At 38.5% G+C, this 20,725-nt stretch overlaps 1 protein-coding gene across 2 annotated transcripts in view; it reads left to right on the top strand.

The window, feature by feature from the left end:
• Nucleotides 1–4,770: 4,770 nt before the first annotated feature.
• Nucleotides 4,771–20,725, top strand: part of Ih (I[[h]] channel) — a 75,898-nt gene continuing 59,943 nt past the window's right edge. For both annotated transcript variants that reach the window (XM_065233051.1, XM_065233052.1), the window contains exon 1: nt 4,771–4,784. The gene's annotated coding sequence lies outside the window, so the exon portion shown is untranslated. The remainder of the gene's footprint in view (nt 4,785–20,725) is intronic.

The following is a 20,725-nucleotide window of genomic DNA, read 5'->3' on the forward strand; positions in this document are numbered from 1 at the left end:
TGTCGACCACCCGGGAATGGAGACCGTTATCGGAAAGTGGTCGCTGTTGAAAGTGTCCGAAAGGGTTCGCCAAGTGAACCAACGTGCCAAATACTCGGAGCAGAATGTCAGGTCGATTGCTGAAGTGTTACCTGTAGCCGGATCGATACGAGTAGGGGAGCCGTTGTTGAGAATCACTAGTTGTTTTTTTTAGGGTTTTTTCGGCAATGAATCTACCGAGAGTGGTTGAAGTTTGTGACCCCCAAGCGAGATGGTGCGCGTTGAAATCACCCAAAAATATAACCGGGCCGTTTAGTTGCTCGAACAACTCATTCAGTGCGGCTTGACTACCCTGGATTGCACTCGGCGGAATATAGATGGATATTACTGTTACCTGCATCGGTGCGTAGATGCGTGCAGCTACGAGCTGTAAAGAGGTATCGATTTGCACGTGCTCGAAAGGTATACCTTCCCGGATAGCAAGGCCTACCCCATGCTGCCAGTGGTGTACGCTGTTCGACTCTAAGAAGAGCGTGTAGTTCCTTCCAACGAAGTCTGGTTGTAACACACTTTGGCTGACCTTTGTCTCCTGAAGTCCTACAATGGAGGGTGCATGGTCGGCGATGAGGAGTTTTAGCTCGTTAATATTGGCCCGTAGTCCTCGCAGGTTCCATTGCAGGGCGAAACAACCGCCAGGGCGACTATCCGCTGATGATAGTGATGACGTTGACGCCGAACTGTGCACTCGTGAAGAAATATCGGCCTGATTCCAGGAGGAGATAGAAGGTGCAAGACACTCGTGACTGGTCCCACCTACTGCCCCCTGGACATCCGCTCCCGTCCTAGGAAGGGAGGAGGTTACTTCACGCTCTCCCTCCCCACACCGATTTTGCGGTACTGGCTGTCGCAGTGATGATGACGGTGTCGATGCATCTCGACGGACTTCACCGGCGGAATGCCGGTTACTAGGATCGATTGTGCGGTGAGAAGAAACATAATGCTGCTGATTTGGATGAACTTCACCAGCGGAATGTCGGGAGGAAAACTGCATGGGCTGACTTTCCAAAAAGCAGGGAGCACTTACTTCCCCCCGAGCAGACCCAATCCGGCTACTAGGACTGTTGTTGAGAACGCTGCTGTGTGCTGTTGCTGTTCCAGAATTGGAAAGAGCTTCGTGACGTGGCGATATGCATACTTGTGGTTGGTTGGTAGGTAGGTAGGTGTTCGAAAAATCCGTTACATAAACATCGATCGCAGAGGGGGAATCTCTATCAACGGGTTGGGGTAAGACGTCCCGGACAGATCCTTTGACCTGCAGCGCTCTCGATTGTAAGAGTGAAATAGGTACTACACATTCCCTGCTTCCAAATCGTTGTCCGTGTTCGTTGCTTGGTTAATACTGCTCATTGTGTTATTAGAGGAGTTAATGTCGTCGATTTTGCTGGCTAGGGGGCGTTTCGTCGATTTCAGACTCCTCGTCGACACTTATAGTTTCGGAATCGTGCGGTGGGTTTTGTTCGGCGATTACTTTCTTCAAAGGAGAACTTTGGCGACCGGGTGATGTATTGTTCGACTTGTTGCGTTTTTTCTTCTTCCCAGGTTGACTTTGTTTCGGTTCTACAACTGCAGGTAATAATAATAATAATAATAATAATAATAATAATAAAAATAATAATAACAATAACAATAATAATAATAATAATAAAAATAATAATAATAATAATAATAATAATAATAATAATAATAATAATAATAATAATAATAATAATAATAATAATAATAATAATAATAATAATAATAATAATTATAATAATAATAATAATAATAATAACAATGAATATGCGAGTTTGAAAAACTGGCAGCTCGATGTTTTTGACTACTTTTTGCTGTGTACAAGGTTTAGTTTAGATGCTTGTTTATTTTCACTTTGATTTTATAAACAGCATGTTCACTTGCATTATACAGCATGTATTTATAATCATTGGAGTCCGATGTTTACTCATAAAACTTTCATAAAACTTGTTTTTATAACTTTATTTATAAGATTTTTAACCGTAGACTAGTTCATCTCAATTTTATCAAACTATCATCAGTATTCTTATGAAAAGCGATTAAGCATTGATTAAGCGTCCTAGTTCAATTCACCATATTCAGTTCGCATGACCGATTTTGAATTGATTTGAGTGTAATTTAAACTCTAAACACACCAATTATTTAACTTGAATCATATTCCTACATGATTTTACTAAAGGCGTAATTTAATCTGTTTTAGAAATACCTTAATGTTTGTGAATCAATAACAGTTTTGTAGAATAGTAACTGTTATTAATACTACGTTCAGACTACATAGTTATAACATGTTATAATAACACGGTGTTACACGACAAAAAAAAACTTTCCATTTACTTATTGTAGGTTAATATTTCAGTCGAGTACACCATGAAATCACATTTAAATTTGTTTTGACACCCCAAAATTTAAAGATATTGTTAAAAACCCAATTTTGGGTAAGTGACCGCATAATGTAATGATTAATTCTGTAATTTTCCATCCGATTATTTTATTTGTATACGGTTTTGGAAAGCAAAAAGTCAGATATTTTGAAGTATATATAAATACATTTATGGTGAATTTACTGAAATTCTTTGAAAGTTTTCTAATCAAACGTGATTTTTATACAAAAATAGCATTTTCCTAACTTTAGACGCCAAAGTTAGAAAAATGATGATACCACCACAGACAAACAGACGTAACACTTCATTGTTTATCTTCGTTCACGCATTTAACGGTTGATTTGAATATTATCAGTTCCGCGAACTACTCGTCGCAGCGCTGGCATCGGATCACTTTGACGTTTCTATACATTCTTTAAAACTTTTATGCAATATTGTTTGCGAGTTAGCGAGCAAGCTTGTTTTCCGCGAGAAGCCCGAGAGATGTCGTTACTGAAGTCCAATGTTTTGAGATACTACGTTTTCAAGAAAAACTTTTTCAAAGAGTTACGTCTGTTTGTCTGTGATACCACTTACTTTCTTTGCAATCCTAAGACTTTTGTTATATTTTCAGACATCGCTTCAATAAAATGCTAATAACTTTTCAGGATCAACTCGGATCGTCTTCCGGTCTTGAACAAAGTTGTTGAGCATATAATTATCTATTATCGTGATAAAGCGACAATACCTAGGAAATGGTGTTTCTTTAAGTATTTTAAACTTCAACTCGGAACAAATAGCTTCAAATGGGTAAATGTTGATCGATTTGGCTCAAATTTTGAACAAAGTCTCAGGATTGAATAGAGAACGCAAAGTGTTGTGGCAAGTTGTTGGGAGAGTTGTTGCAGTCTCCTTACTGGTGACTCATGTAAGAAAAACTAGATTTCTTAGAATGAAAATAATTATTAATAAATCAAAAAAGTTTTAACGAATTTCAGACAAATCATCATAAATGTGTCTTTTTTTTTTTAAGATTTTTCTTTTTCCTTTCCTTAATCGTACAAAAATCAACAATTGTATGAGAAATTATTGAATTACTCTTTATTGTATGCTATCACTGACCGAACATTGATTTTTAATCAATGACTTTAAAATTTGGGGTGTTCGAACAATTTCAAATGTGATTTCATGATTTCGACTAGACTAACAATGTTAAGCCACTCTATTTTTTTATTTGTAACACTGTGGAATTATCGACAAGAAAAATGTCATTAAGATAAACTTATAACATATGAAAACTGCTCAGTCTGGCCATTAACGCATACACAGCATTAAAGTGATGCAAATTTTGAAATTTTCGCTCCACAATACTTAAACGATTCCAAATCGGATCCTGACTAACCTCTCAAAATTTGAACCCATTTGGAGAGAAACTGAGATGGCACAAACCATTTGAAGTTTGTATGGGAATTACTATGGTAAAACCAAGATTTTTGTTCATGTCTATCTAATAATTCACCATATCGGTCTGCTTCAAAAGCTTTCAACTTTACTTGTAGGAAATTTTCCCAGCTACAACTTTGTTCAAGACCACTTTTTGATTAAATGCAAGGATCGAAAGTTATTAATGGTTCAATGCACTAATGTCTTATGATCATGCTCAATCAACTGCACATCAGGCAACATTGGTGTTTCTGGGGCGTTGAATAGGACACAAAAATTATGGCTACTATGTCACACTGCAAAATACAGTGTTGCCTACAGAGCAGCTGCTTGATCATGTAATAAGTTTACCAATCTCTTAAATAATTAATAACTATTTCCTGTCTCGTTTTACATAGAAACTATCCTCAGCAAAGTTGTGGCTGAGAAAATTTTCTATAAGAGTGGCTATCGAACTGTTTTGTAGCTCAATATGGAAAAAGACTAGAAGGCAATGAACAAAATGTTGAGATTTCCCATAGTAATTTACATGTAAACTTCAAATGGTTTGTGCGAAGTCTGTTTCTAACCAAATGAGTTGTAACTTTTGGAGGCTAATCACGACCCGATTTGAAACCATTTAAGCACTGTGGAGCGAAAAAGTCAAATTTTGCATCAGTCTAACACAGCATATTTTGATCATATTATTTTCACTGTAAACATTAATTTGTAAAAAAATATTAATCGGCATTTTCAGTGAATGCATGAATTGATGTTATTTGGCGAGAGTTTTCGCACAATCAAAGTTCTGACTATGCGATCCGTTATAATTTGTCTTGCATTCACCACGCTGGTATTATGTAGTTAAAGTTTAATTTTTCATTGCCTAAAGTTATCATAATTAGTCTTATTCTCTTTTCTCTTTCTTTCTAGATTCAGAAAAATAATCAGGTACTTGATCAACTTTCAATAAACAATTACTTTCATTTGCTGTCCTAACATAAAAGAGAACAGCAAGAAATATATATTTGAAATGAAAATATTGAAACATGACATTAGCCTTCGGTCGTTTGGCTGTTACTCAACAATGTGCATTTGAATAAAGATTTCATGTCGTGATTTGATGGTCACTCAGATCATTTAATCGTTTTTTTTGTGTAAAAATAGAAAATCTTTAATGCATGCTTTTAAAAAATATAATTTTTTAATTTCCGTGATTCTTACGATATGGTAACTTTTAATTATGTTTAAGATGTTTTTTATGCTTCTACCGTAAAGGCTTGAAATCCAGACACTTTTTAAAGTTGATTATCAAAAACGGAGCCATCCATGTTCAAAATATCACCTAAATGTAATCCTGGTCTCCTAGTATCGTTTAGAATCATTACACATTTATTATGTTGCAAAGTAGACGTAATATTTAATCCTTAGCCAGCGCAAAGAAAAATGCGTTGTCTGTATCATACGATCACATTAAAATTGCCGCATCTTAGCGTAATTTCAATGGATTTTAGAAATTTCAAATGTTTTGTAAAGTCCATTAACTTTAAGTTAAAATAATTTAGCATTTTTTGTAAGGTAGATCTCTCATGGAGAGGGGTAATTGTAAACATGTATCCATGAAGTGGGTTATTTCAATGTTAAAGATGTTTATATCACGAGATCTTAACTAAATAATGCATTGCATTCTTGGGCAAAGATGACCAGAAATACATGGTTTTAAAACGTATGGGTAGTGTATTTACATAATCTATTTACAAGATGGTATAAATACGAAAATAATCATGCTGCGCTACAGATCCTGCACATATCGAGTATTGAGTAAAGTTGCTCTGATGTACAAGGTAAACAGTTCAACTCAGAAATCACTCAACAGGCAGCGTTAGTGTGCCATTCATGTTTAATTTGGTTTAAGTTAACATCTTGACTAGATAGAAGCAATCTCCTATAATCTACACTCCACCTTATTTGATGGGTTTTTCGGGTGGATTTTTTAACATGTTTTTTACGCGGTTTCTCAAAATGACACGGTTTTTTAAAGCGATGTTCAGAATTATCTTATTACTAGGTACTAATGTGCATGTGACCTTTCTCTTGATCCTACATCTTGAACTCATCAGCTTCTAGAATGTTGTTTTCGAAAATGTGACAGAACCATAAAATATTAAAGTTTTGGAACAGAAATGATGTATTGAGATCAAAAATGGATGTCCAATTGTATTTTGGAATTCCTCCTATCGCAAAATTTCCACTAAGTTTGTCTAAGCTCAGGCTGTGATTAACCGGTTATGGAGAAAGTAACACTATTCGACATGGATTTTTTTTTCCATAATTATTTATCTACACGCTAACCACGTAGAACATATCACCAAGCCACCAGATTCAAAAAACTTTATGTCAAAGAGTGAAATAAGGGGGTCACCTCGTCAGCACCTTGCTAGGTGTCTAGTGAGCTGAAAAACATGATTTAGGACAAATTGTTTTCCCTATAAGACTGGTGAGTGGATTCTGAACCAAACTTTTTACCAAAGAATAGGTCTAGTCTATCTGAATAACTTTGTCGAACTTTCTATCTATTCAAGATGTTAAGTTAAAGAAAATTTACAATTAATGGCACACTAGCACCAACTGGTGAATGGATTCTTAATCAAACTGTTTAAAATAGAATAGGTCTAGTGCATCTGAACATTTTTTCCGAATAGGACTTTCTATCTAGTCAAGATTTTAAGTTGATGCAATTGAAAAATGAATAGCACACTAGCGCTATAGCCGGCGCCGGTGGTGTAGTGGTAAGCATGACTGCTTTCTAACACCCAAATGGGTCTGGGTTCAATCCCAGTCGAGGTCGGTGGGATTTTTCTGAGGCATAAAAATATCTGGTCACGTCTTCCTTCGGAAGGGAAGTAAAGCCGTTGGTCCCAGCCCATGTGTGTTGAATGGGTGCGGTATCCTACGCAGGTGTGGAAGCTGCCTTCCTGCACATTCGATTGCCGTCAATGGATTGCAATCGATTTCCGTCGGTGATTGGCACTAGATTGCGGAACAGAGACCGACGTTAAATAAAGAAAAGAAGAGCACACTAGCGCCACCTGCTAAGCGAATTGTGTACTGAATTGTTTACCCTAGAATAGGTCTTGTACATCTGAACTACTTTGCCGAAGACAGGAACCTTCTAGGTAAGTTGAACCAAATTAAAAATAAAAGGCACACTAGCGACACTTGCTGAGTGGAGTATAGGTCAAACTTTTTACCTTAAAATATGTCTAGTCCATCTGAACTGCTTTGCCAACGACAAGATCCTTCGATCTAGTCAAAATTTTAAGTTTAAAAAATGGCACACTAGCGCCACCTGGTGAGGGATTCTGTCTGAGCTTATATGTTTACCTTTGAATAGGTCTTGTCAATATGAAGAAGTTTTCTTAAGAAAAGAACTTTCCATGTGAGCAGGATCTATAAATATAAAATAGCGTGCCCCTTGATCTAGTTTTTGAGTTCTCATGTGATTTGATGTGTCGCATCATGGGTTTCGGCCAAATTAATAAAGTGAATATTTACACGGAGCACCCAAATGTGGCCGATGTGCTCCTGGCCGCTTAATATGACCACAATTGACCGTCTATTCTTAATCTCTGGTGGTATAATGTGCTGCATGTTGGTGTGATAAAATGTTGAGCCTTTTTGTGATAACGACCATTCGCTTCCTAGACATATTCCAAACTGTATGACCAATAAATAATAAGGGGGAAAACTGATTCATTTTAAAGAATGACTGCGCTGTATGCAAGTTTGTTGACACCCCTGAGCGGGAAAGCGAGTACCAGGCTACGTGCACTGCTGCCATCAACCCTGTTAGTGTTGAATTCAATCATCTGTGACTTTTTTAATTGGACCGGTGAAATGTCTAAAATGGCCATTTATGTTTTATTCAATCAGTTTTTGATATTTAACCACCATTAAATACATCCACTCATATATGTTAATGAGTCAGACTTCGCAATTAATTGTTTTTATAAACTTAAATTAATTGTTTGAAGCAATACATCTGGCACCGCTGTTTCAATGATACCTTCACGATTGCTAGCAAAGCAATAAAGTAGAAATGGTTTTCTTTGTGATAAATTTTGTTCACGAAGAGTTTTATGAAGCAGTCGTTTTGAGTTTCGTATATTCGATTGCGTTTAATTGTGCTATACATACTTCGAAGAACACAAGTAAGTAAATACAGTGAATGTGTTTTACCCAGGAAATTGTCGATCTAAAATCACGAAATACATATTTTAAATTTTCGTATTTATGTGCATGTGTGCATGTGTAAACTAATGATGATGATTTTATGACATTTAAAAAAGAAGAAGAACACAAAATTACTTACCCGTTGTAGAACCTTAATTTTTTTTTTCGAACATACATGTTATGTAACGTGTGGAACCGAAAGAAGAAGGTAAATTCTATCAACTTGCATCAATCAAATTTTCAATTTTATTTTAGCAAAATTATTTTTCAATTTCATTTATTTCAAAAAGTATTTTAAAATAAAAATGTTTTACTTCCATTCGTTTAGTATGTTTAAAACGTATCATAGCTATTTTTCGTCATCATATCAACTAGCAGCTGAGGTAAAAGTGTGGCGCATTTTGTCCGCCATGGGAATTTTACGCCCACTTCCCTTGACTTTTTTATGTTGGAAAATCGTGATGATGTTATTATGTTTAATTTTTTTATGGAACACTCAAGATGTTTCTCAAACTTATGTTTTCAATTGCTATTTTTGAATTGTGTTATTTCCAATAACTACTTTCCACTAGTATATTGCTACTGAGAAAGCAGGTTTATTGGGGTTTTGTATATCATTTATCGAAACATCAATTTAGCGTGAGGCAAAACTGATAATGGTTTTAAAATTTAGCGGAAGCGATAACCGCTACCGAAAATGATATCTCAGTTAATTAGTTGTAAGTGAATATGTAACGTGCATAAATGACGTTGCTTATGTTTGCCCATTTTACCCTCTCCCACCATCCCCGTTCGTGTTTGTCTATACCTAATACATGGGCGGCCCCAACTTCTGTAAGCCTCTCCATCCCAAAAAAGGCTACGTCATTCATGCATGTTCTTTAGTGGAATTGTACTCAATTCTACAATAAAATTTGCTGAAGATAACAAAAATTGAATTATGCATTATGATTTTTTTTTAACACATAATTTATACAAACTCAAATGCTGAAGTGTTATGGAATTGAAGTCCATTATAATTTTTACAATATATCTTAATACTAAAGTTAGTAAAAGAGGGGACTTATTGTAGGGTGTCCCAGAATGTCTAACCACGAATTTGGAACACCCCTGCTTGTTTCAGATGACGTTTAAACAGCTGATTATTACGCTAAATCATTGTTTACATTTCGACCAACAGTTTCGTGTATCGCAAGTGTCGGTTCTTTACATTTCTGTGACAATGCGAAGCATTTCTCCGGAGAAGCGCAAACAGATCGTGCACAAATGGTCACGAGTCAATTAGCGAAATTGGTAGGTGTAAGCATCGGGGCCGTTCAAAACGCGATTCGGAAGTATGGTGATAAAGCAACTTTACAGGCAAAGCAAACATCTGGACGTAACGGTTTACGATAACCCTGTTGACCGAAATCTGGACCGGAAAATCGTGCAAGCTTTAACTCTCAAGAAAAGTGCTTCGGTTCAAGACGTGGCTAAAAAAGTGGGATCTCAAGTGGGAAGCAGACGAAGCCAAAGACGGAGTGAAAAGCAAGCCGCATCCGTTACATCAAGGGTTCAGCAGTCATACGACCAATTGCAGTGCGGGAAATTGGTGTGCGTAATTATGGACGATAATCATACGTTAAATTTGAATACAAAACTCTTCCTGGGTATCAGTACTACACCGTTCGTGATGGCCGAAGTGGTGACGATGCGGATAAATCGATTTTTGCCAAAAAATTCGGTGAAAAGGCTATGCTTTGGCTTTGGTGAGTGTGGTATGCTTTCCAAACCGTTTGTGACAACAGAGACAATGACAACTGAATTTTAGTGCGTGAATGCTGTTTTGGCCGGATTTGGCGTCGGTTCATTACTCCAAGGACACGGTAGCCTGGTATAAAGTCAACAAGTTCCCAAGGAGATGAATTCGCCAAACTGTCCCCAGGCCAGGCCAGTCGAAACTTTCGGGGCGCTGACCAAAGCATATTTGCGGAAACATGTAAAGGCAGCGGATTCCGTTACAAAGTTTGTGAAAGACTGTGAAAAAGTATTCAAAATTGTTGAAAAGGCATCTGTGCTGAAGTTAATGAGTAGCGTGAGATCGAAAAACCGCTCCTTGGCTTACGACTGTGCGGATCTAAGATTTTCGCGGTTTACTTCAGATTACGGGCTACAATCTTAACATGTAGGAAAAGGATGCTATTGACATATTTATCTCCACCCCCGTTGAATTGCTGTTTTCATAGGACATGCACTGCAGTGACCAACAACACTACTATATTCTGAACAAATAGAAATGGTTTCCATCCAAGTTGATGATCGACGAAAGCAAAGCTAGTTGTTTCAAAAGAGTGTTCAACATCGGAACCATCAAACTAATGATGTTCCTAATGGAGTCAGATGCATTCAATATTTCGAGAATGCTGTCCACAATTACAGAAAACGAAAACATGGCGTCTAGCTGTGAAGCTGTAACATCTGGAGCTTTGGAATAACCTGGAACTCATGGAAAGTCTCTATCAAAATCAAATTATTTGAATCTTGGTGGAAGGGCTTTTTGAACATTACCGGTACATTCTGCTTTCTCAAAGAAACTCGAGGGTCAATACGAGACGGGCCTTTGAACACGGGTTTACTTTCCTCGCCAACCTCAGGGTGAGAGGCCTGATCATCAACTGGGTCTAAAGGTCGAAAGGGTTGCTACCCGTAGATGGAGCGACAGTTCTCAGGACTTCTACAAAGGATAGCTGAGAGCGAGCTTTTAAATATCGCTCGAATTTTTCTTCTTGCTGTTTGCACCTTGCAAAATCAGCGAGAGCATGCAGAATTTTCAAACCATAAGGAGATTTTGGGGTGGCATGTAAAATTGCTTCCAAAGAAGCAATTATACAATTAATTCACTGAATACAGGTTTTTCAGTAGTTGACAAAGTACTTATGTTGTTTATGTTAATCAGCAAGAGATATTAGCTGTGTAAAAACCATCAAATGAGTAATATACTGTCTTGTCCGCTTGATTTTTCAGCTACAAACGATTAATTGTGTATAAAAGTTACATTAGTTGTTTTGCCTACTATTATTCAGTATGACTGACATACTCAATAATAGTTGTGCAAAAGTTGATTATACGCTCTCCAAAACTATTTTTCAAGTTTCTGATTGTTCGTCAAAAACCATCTGCTAGGAAGTTGTGCTCATAACAAGTACCCTTTGACAGCCTTTGCAGAAATCACCCAACTAACATTTTTTGCCTTTTTTTTTAACTAGTTCGTTTATTTGGAAGACTCAATCGCGTTAGCTTTACGGAGCCGATAGTTCGTTGTTCTTTGTTTGTAACAAAATTCTCTTAATTATATGTCTAGTAGGAGTTGGGCCAAATACTCGCGGCTTACTCGAGGTTAGAGAGGTACATTGTCGAAGGATAGGATCAGGGGAGGAGCTTGGGGGTAAGGTTTCGAGTGTTGTCGCCAGTATGAACGGTAGTGCGGTTTTAGTTTCGTCTGGGGTTCGACCGGCTATGGTGACCTGTGGGCGACGATGAGACTCATCGAGACGGGGGACAAGACAAACAAAAACTATTAAAGAGAGACAAAATACAAAGGAATTAAATTCTTATACTAGACATTTGAAGAAACACATAAACCGACTGCATATAGCAGAGATCGCGAGTTCCCAACACGTATCTGATAGGAACATAGGGTTGTCTTCCTTGGGCCTCGAGGGTATTCAAAAGTCGCTCTCTGGCGGCATCATTATCCGTACATTGCCAAACTGCGTGATCGATTTCATCGTAACCGTTTCCACACCGACAGATGTTGCTGTCCACGAGGTTTATTCTATTGAGATTTTTTTGGAGGCGAACCAGCCCAAGGCTGAAAGCCTCCCTAATAAAGTTAAATAATAATAATAATAATTCTATTGAGATGAGCATCTAGCGAGTAGTGGTTGGACATAAGTGTACTCATCACGCGAATGAAGTCACGGCTTAAGTCCAAGCCTTTAAACCACGCTCTCGAAGAAACATTAGGAATGTGTAACCACCGTCCAAGATTTCCAATGTCCCAATCGGTTTTCCAACTCGAAAGGGTACTCTGACGCACTAAATGGTAAAATTCATCGTGTGAAATTTGCCTGTCATAAAATTCGCCTTCCTGCGCGCCCACCTTTGCGAGAGAGTCCGCCTTCTCATTGCCTGGGATTGAGCAATGTGAGGGGACCCATACAAAGGTAATCATATATGATCTTTCGACCAGCACACTCATCTGCTCCCTTACCTTTGAAAGGAAATAAGATGAGTGCCTACCTTGTTGCATCTTTTTTTTTTTTTTTTTTTTTTTTTATTATAGTCACTTTAACACTCTTGGGTCATTCGTGACTTGTCCGGGGTGAGATTTGAACTCGTGACTCCGGCGTGAGAGGTATGGATGCTAGCCACTACTCTGGAGTCGCCCCCCCTTGTTTCATCGACCGAATAGCCTCGATCGAACTGAGAAAAATAATAGCTCGAAGTTGATCGATAATCCCATGAGTTGCTTGTTTCATGGTCAGATCATATTCAATTGAGGAACTTCGATTGGTGAAGTGAGCACGGTCTGGAGTGTAACAAAGAAGACACATACATATCTCATAAATCGAGATTGTGTGTTCAGTCCAAGAATTTCTTCAAAATTTGCAATTATAAGTGAATTCGTCACTCCGCATTTGATTAGTATTCTGAGAGAGAGCTCCCAGAAACGGTTCTGGAGGGGTGTTACTCCTGCCAGAACCTCGAGACTCATGTTATGCGTTGAGTGCATACAGCCGAGAGCAATACGCAGACAACGATATTGAATTCGTTCCAATTTTATTAGGTGACATTTTCTTGCCGAGAGAAAGCAGAAAAACCGTACTCTAGAACTGAGAGAATAGTTGTTTTATAAAGCGTTATGAGGTCTCCCGGATGAACACCCCACCATGTGCCACAAATTGAATGGAGAAAGTTGATCCTCTGCTGACATTTTTGCTTCAAATACGGAATATGGGTATTCCAAGTGCACTTTGAATCAAACCAGACCCAAGGAACTTGAAAGACAATGATTGAGTAATGTTTCTGCCCAAAAGATTAAGCTGCATTTGGGCTGGGTACCGCTTTCGAGTAATCATTACCAGTTCAGTTTTCTGCGGCGAGAATTCGATCCCTAGATTCCTAGCCCAAGACGACAAGTTATCTAAGGAACTTTGCAATGGTCCTTGTAAGTCCACGGCATGTGGACCTCTTACGAAAACCACACCGTCATCTGCAAGTTGTCTTAGCGTGTATTGTTCTGCCAAACAGTTGTCGATATCTTCGGCATAAAAGTTATAAAGAAGAGGGCTGAGACATGAGCCTTGGGGCAGGCCCATGTAGCTAATTCTGGAAGTTGTCAGTTGTCCAAGGGAAAAGTTCCTTTGCTTTTCTGACAACAAATTGTTCAAGAAATTATTTAAAATTCCAGAAAGTCCACATCTGTGCAGATTGTCTGATAGAATTGCAATGGAAACTGAATCAAAAGCCCCCTTAATGTCCAAGAATACTGAAGCCAATTGCTCCTTGTGCGCAAAGACCAGTTGAATATCTGTGGTCAAGCGCTGCTTGACAATCTTTTGTTCCTTTGCTCTTGCGTAACCCAAACTGTGTATTTGATAGCAAGTTATTTGCTTCGACCCACTGATCGAGTCTCCGAAGGTTCATTTTCTCCAACAATTTTCTAATGCACGAAAGCATCACAATCGGACGGTATGAGTTATGGTCAGACGCTGGTTTGCCACACAGAAAAAAAAAATAATTTTGATATCACGTCAAAGTGGATGCACTACAATCATGTCGAAAATATGGTGTAATATTACTTGCTAAAAAGGACAAAATTATCATTAATACAATGCATGAACTGACATTATGCTGCTTTTACTGCATTTGTTTATTTATGTGGTCATAAAAACTACATGAAATTTTCGACATGATTGTAGTGCACTTTGATGTGATATCAAAAATATTTTTTTGCTGTGCAGATTTTCGAATGGCTATTACTTTGACCTGTCTCCATTCAGGCGGTATAATGTTGTTTTCTAGTAAGGAATTGAATAAGTCTAACAAGCGTCTTTTAGTGATATGTGGGAGATTTTTCAGAAGATTAATCATATCGCTTCCCGATTAGGAGTTGTTCGATGAAAGAAGAGCCATAGAGAATTCCAGCATTGTGAATTGTCTATCCAGAGAGCTGCCGCTCAGAGACTCTTCTCGAAGAATGTGTTGTGCTGGAACTGAGTCCGGACACTCGGCGCCTAATACATAGGTGCCACAGTCGGAAGAAGTGTTAGTTTGTTTACTAAAATGAACCATGCCCATTTTTGTTATGGCATGTTTGCTATAAGAAATGCGCCTCGTGTTTATTAGCGAATTTCACATCAAAGATTGATAAATTGAGTAGGAAATCAGTTTGGCACGGCATTTGTGACCAGCATACACCTTCCGGTAGTATGAAACAGGTCAAAAACTGTTCAAATCCGCAGATAAAAATTTTTGTTTTGAATTTCTGTATAGCAAAATAGTGAACTTTTCGTGAACATTAACGGCAAAGAACTCACCAACACTGGGAGACCGTGAGTTCCTGCCCACCTGTCATAAAACCGTCTTGGTCCGGACAGACCTTTTTAGCGAAATCGAATATCCATCGGTTGGAGTATTCTTCACTATCATTATAAAATGAGCGACTACGCATGTTGCGAGCCACCCTCCGTTCATTGAGGTTTCTCGTGAGAGTCCCTCGACGAAATTGCGCCAATAACCGTTTTTTTTTGCTTTTATTAATTGTTTCAGCTTTGACTCAAGCTTTGAATATTCCTCGAAGTATGTGGAGGTTTTGTGTCTACGAAAAGCTTTGAAAGCATCAGATTTTTCTACATACAGTTTTGTGCATTCTTCGTCCCATCCAGGTGTGGCTGGTCTCCTTTTGAAGGGCGCACTTGGAACTTTTCTTTTTTGTGCTTCCAGTGAGCTTTTGTATATCAAATCGGCGAGGAATCGATATTCTTCCAATGGTGGAAGCGTATCTATTGATTCGGCACCGATTGTCACCGCCGTTGCATATTTCTGCCACAAGATAGGTCGAGTCGGCTTTCTCGAGCCGGAGGTTTTGCTATACGTGTCGCTTCACCAGTGTTCAAAATAGTCAAGTCGCATAAATCGTACAAAAATAGCCGCTCTATTGTCATCATATAGATCGCCCCACCCAGTACCATGGGAGTTTATATCACCCAGAATTAATACTGGGGATGGAAGAATCAAAACTCCAGAGTTGACTACGGCTAATGGAGGTTCTTGGTGGAACATAAACTGAAGCTATGCAAAATGTAATGGTGAGAAGTTCCTGCTGCTGCCAGGGATTGGATCAGCAGGAGCCTTCGGTTTCGTTTTTTCGTCCCCATTACCCTGGGAGTTTGCCAATCTTCTGGAGGTGACAATTGGTTTTTTACGGCGCACTTTCGGGGAGGGGCATTTTCAGGATCCGTCCATTTTTGAAGGTGCGTGTACCACCGTAGAATCAACTTCATCGGATGAGTCAGAGTCCGATTCTTTAGCTGACAAAATCGAAAATTGGTTTGCATCTTGGACGGCTGATGTAGCCTTCACCATTTGAGCATATATCTGCTTGGAGCGTCCAGAGATTGAACGCTGCACTTTATCAGAGTGCTGCTTGTACATCGGGCACTCCTGCAAGGGGTGAGGATTCTCGCCACAATTAGCGCATTTTACTGATTCTTTGTGGCAAGAATTATCTTTGTGGTTTTCACCACATTTGCCACAACGAGTTTTGTTGCCGCAATGGCTGGCCGAGTGTCCCAGCCTTTTGCAGTTGGTACAATTGTATACCATCTGAACAAACAGCCGCACCGGAAAAAAGCACCATTAATTTTAACAAAGTTTGGAAGAACTGAACCTGCGAAAGTCACCCGAAACGAGTCTGAATGCCGATAAACTTTTTTACCGTCTAGCAAAGATGCTGAATGCAGTTGCCTTACATCAAGTATCTTCACTAGCGCGGTAGTGAATGTGGAGTATTTAAAACTTCCCGAGGCACGTTTCAAGTCCTCGACAGTCAGACTCGCGTCGGAGACCACGCCTTCTATCTCCACATCTCGAGAAGGGATGTAGATGTTATACTCAACACTAAATAACTCGTGTTCAGCCATTTTATTTGCCACATCATAAGTCGGTGCTTCTACCCGCAGTTTGTTGAAACTTTTCTTGTGTACCAAGATTCCCGGATACTTTCGCAGCAAATCTCTCGAAATGTCGAGAGTTTTCAAAAGTTTATTTTTGGGCTTTCGAAGACGGTTTGTAGTATCTGGTTCGCGCAACGTAGGCATCCGAAGACGCCATAAGTGTTGCGCAAAAGCGGTGCACATACTTAAATATAAAAATAAAATAAAACTTAAAAATTACCTTCACCAATTAATTTACTTAGCTACTAGTTGTTAATATGTTGTTGCCCGGTGTGCGAGCAACCATACTCAAAAAAATTATAAAAAAAAAAAATTAACTTTTTACTAGATGCAAAAATGCCCAACCTTATTAGGGAGAGCACACTGCCACAAGGCAACTTTGCTACACTCAAAATAATTTTCACGTCAATGTTACACACTTAGAAAAATTAATTTAAATTTAGGTGCTCTGAGACTGACATATACGAGCGTCAATTTTGAAATAAAATTGAGTCACAATTTTAGACACAATATTCAGCTCAATCAAACGTACTTTCAGACTTTTCAGTCTCGGAGCACTTAATTTTACATGACATAATTGTTTACGTCTCATCATTTATGTCAAACATGGATTCTGTCACGTGTAAGATTAGGCATTTCTTAGTGTGTACGTGAAAACATACATAGATTTTTTCCATCGCACTTTTCCCTTAAGAGTTACGTGATTTATACATGGAAGCACTCATTTCAGTGAGCGAGATGATTACTTGATTATCACGTAGAAGCTACGTGATTCTGTCGATGGAATTTATAATCGTCTCCAATGATTTTAATTTCATTGTAAATAAAATTTATCATTGTTTTCGCATTACAAATGATTCTATAGTATTCATTGATTCAAATATATCTTTATTAAGGTTTATATATAAACAGGGGGAACATAAATTCGAACGGGACAAGTTACGGAAACTTGGTTACAACCATATGATGTAAGGGAATTTAACTCGCATTCATGTTCATGGTACTTCTTGCTGGTATACTGAAACTAAAAAACAAACTTAAAAGTTATTCTATACATAATTTGTTTAGTTATCATACTTACAACACGAAATTGCTCCACGCAAATAAATAGGTAACAAAATTATCTAGATTTTCACTGGTATGTAAACATGCACATTGCAATGCCACCATGTTGTGTACCATTATGAGTGAGTCACTGAGTGAGTGTATATAATAGCAAGTCAATCGAAAAAAGTATCCTATTATACTTATGCCGTTTGCTGCTGCTTTTCCAACATTGATATACTCTTTCCAAGTTGTTTCAGATGCAGATTGTGCGTGCACCCATCAAAGAAACATGTGTCAAAACTATGAAGTAAAATATAGAAAATTGATCAATAATTGATGATTGATACAATGTTCGAGAAAGTATGTTCGAGGAAGAAAGTGACAAACCAGCCACTGGCTGAAAGTCACTCTAATAAAGAAAAAAAGAAAGTTCGAGGTAGTTTGGATTATTACAATATTTCAACATTGGTACAGAACAAAGTAGCTTGAGCTTGAGCTTGAGCTTGATTGACCGCCCACGGTTGCTACTCTGTTATTGCCAGATCAGCTGTAATTACACAGAGAACCAATAGACGATGCTTGGGACTAGCAATCATCCTCAATGTGTAAAAACTGGTGATCTTAAATTAGGCAATACCAGCGCCGGCCGCGCCCGAACACAGGTCAAGAAAGGAATGGGAAGGATTGTGTTGACATGACACTCGCTTTGATGGAAGCCGAGAACACCTCTGCACTTCCACGAGGAATCACTGGGATGTTGGATAAGAGGGTTGGGTTTGCAGCAGGGTTCGTTTTGGTAAACGATAAGCTGAATTGATGTCCTAACGATCATATAACGCGAAGGAGCTTGGGACTAAACCCACGGTCTTCTGCTCAGTAAGCAAAAACGTTTGCCACTAGGCAGACGAGCACCTTTTTAATCACCGAGTTGCTGTTATTACCATGTAGTCATATTATCAAATAAAACGATTGACGAATCTTGAATGTGGATGGGCCTGAGATTAGACTCATGATGTTCTGCTCAGTAAGCAAAAACGGTTGCTCTAAGGCCACCGAGCCCCTCATATCACATAATACCGTTGCTCAAATTTTTGTACCCATTCAAACCCGGAACCAACGACAACAACGAGTTTCGTAAAACACACGATACACAAGCGATTTTACCATAAATCTCTTTGATATGTAAAGACCTACGACCGCGTTTTTCTGCTCAGTAAGCAAGCCACTGTAACCGGCGATCTTTCAAATCCGAAAACTAAAAACTACGAAAAAGTACTTAGGCCTTCATTAAGTTCCACTTTCACGCGACGTTCAATGTTTCAATTTGCTCTTTACGTATTGTTCAGGCTATAAATAGGCTCTTTTCAAAAGTTACGCGAGAAATACGCACAATCGTCGCCTACCCCAGCAGAACTGGTTCCAAACGACAACAAAAGCATAAGCAACGATGGATTGTTGAACTTTGCTGGCTGGTGTAGTGCTGCTGAAAAAAGATAAGTATATTATTTTGGTTAGTGATCGTTTGGATTTGGGTCACCCCACGTTGTGTTTAGGTTAGTATAAATAAATAATACTATTTAGTCATATAAATCACCACAGCTCATTATCTTCAGCGTTATCGGTTTTCGTTTCTGGATCTTTAGTTGCCTCTGTGATATACTTACTTGCGGCATACTATTTTGGGAGTGTATATGAGCGTGTACCATGTACGGTAGCTCATCTCTCATCGTGATGGTGGAACATAGTAGACAAATTAGAGAGAAAACAAGGAGGTATTAGTATTAGTTATATGTAAACAAACAAAACAAAAGAAGAGAAGAGGAAAGAAGAGCAGACAAATAAAAAAGGGATGAAGTAGATAACAAATAAAAGAAACGTAGGCAGATTATTAGAAAAGGCATTATCCGAGACTCGGCAATCAAATGTCACTCCCGCCGAGATCTCAGCGAAACCCCCACCTCGCCGAGACCCGCACAGCCGAGCTCGGTAGAAAAAACTAAGATTGTTGATAGATTAGTAGGAAAATAAATAAAACTACTTTATGACTCAAAGTGCAATGAATGAGCGTTAGTTTCGGGATCATTTCAGTGTTAGAGTTATGTTAGTTTTGATCCGTAATCAGCCTTGCTGACCCCTCCAACATTAGTTGCAGGCAGTGGTTGTTAGATAATGCGGCACTGTAACTACTACTATTTTAGAGGTATGATTCGTCAAGTTTATACAACTCAATGTTTCAATTGAGCCAAACTATCTATCTTACAATTACAAAAGCAAACCTAAACTTACAATTATAAGCAAATTCAAAATGAAACTTGACAAATCATCGTCAATCCCCTTATTACAGGGCAGGGCCTGACGATTTGAATCCAATTTAATTTTGATCAGTGAACGGGCACCCTATGGTACATTTTCTCACCATGAACCTATCATTTCCAGCCTATCTGAACTATTTAATAAATGGAAGCCATAACATGGGTTACGCTCCCCCTAAGCGGGCCCTCCGCATCCTGTCTCTGTCTTATCTCAAATACAAAATGCCAATGGTATGAATGTATCTATATATATTAGTCAGGCTTCAGAATCGTCGTATTTTACCCATTGAGTGTTGATTAGTCACAATGAAACATTGTGACAGAAGTTGAGGTTACTAGTGTATTAAATAATCTAGGTCCTATTTAGGATTATATCTGAAAAATCCAAATCTGGCTAACGCCCACCCTAAACCTAAACCTGTTCTAATCCACCTGAAATGACTAACGAATGGAAGACTTTGACTACCCAATCATGCAATAGTCTCATTCCGTGCCTTATGGCAACTTGATGATTCTATTGCGCTCATCTTCTTGCACCACCCAGGGGAGACTTGGTCCTGTACCCAATGCTTAACTTATCTCCTTTCCACTCAGCTAATCGCAATTTCTTGTGATATAGTGTGCGGAATATTATTATATGAGACAATTCAATGCAGACGTCTTTCCAAATTTGGCAGATCGACAGGTAATCGGTGAGTTACCACGATAGTTGCTATTCAACAACTCGACAACGTCCCATCGTCAACGCCTTCTATGAGAATTTCCCATTGCAGACGCCAACGAAATGACGTCATCGAGCTATCGATCAACTACCCTGGTTATCGCCTGGTACCTTATAGCACGATGCTAGGAGGCGAACCGGAAGAATCGATGAGCTACCTCTCCCCCACAACATTGGTACAGAAAAGTAATATATTTTTTTATGAATACTGATTTTAAGGAGTCCGTAGGCAAAAATCTCTTTCCACTACGATTTGTGTGTGATTTTCATGTATTCGGAAAAGGTATTTCAAACAATTTTTGCTACAATTTTGCTGAGGAGAAATCATCCTTATTATGACTACGTACAATAAACATTGCG

The sequence above is a fragment of the Ochlerotatus camptorhynchus genome, unplaced genomic scaffold (assembly GCF_037179485.1).
Source record: "Ochlerotatus camptorhynchus isolate MF236.1 unplaced genomic scaffold, CSIRO-AGI_Acam_v1.1 ptg000386l, whole genome shotgun sequence".
Lineage (NCBI taxonomy): Eukaryota > Metazoa > Arthropoda > Insecta > Diptera > Culicidae > Ochlerotatus > Ochlerotatus camptorhynchus.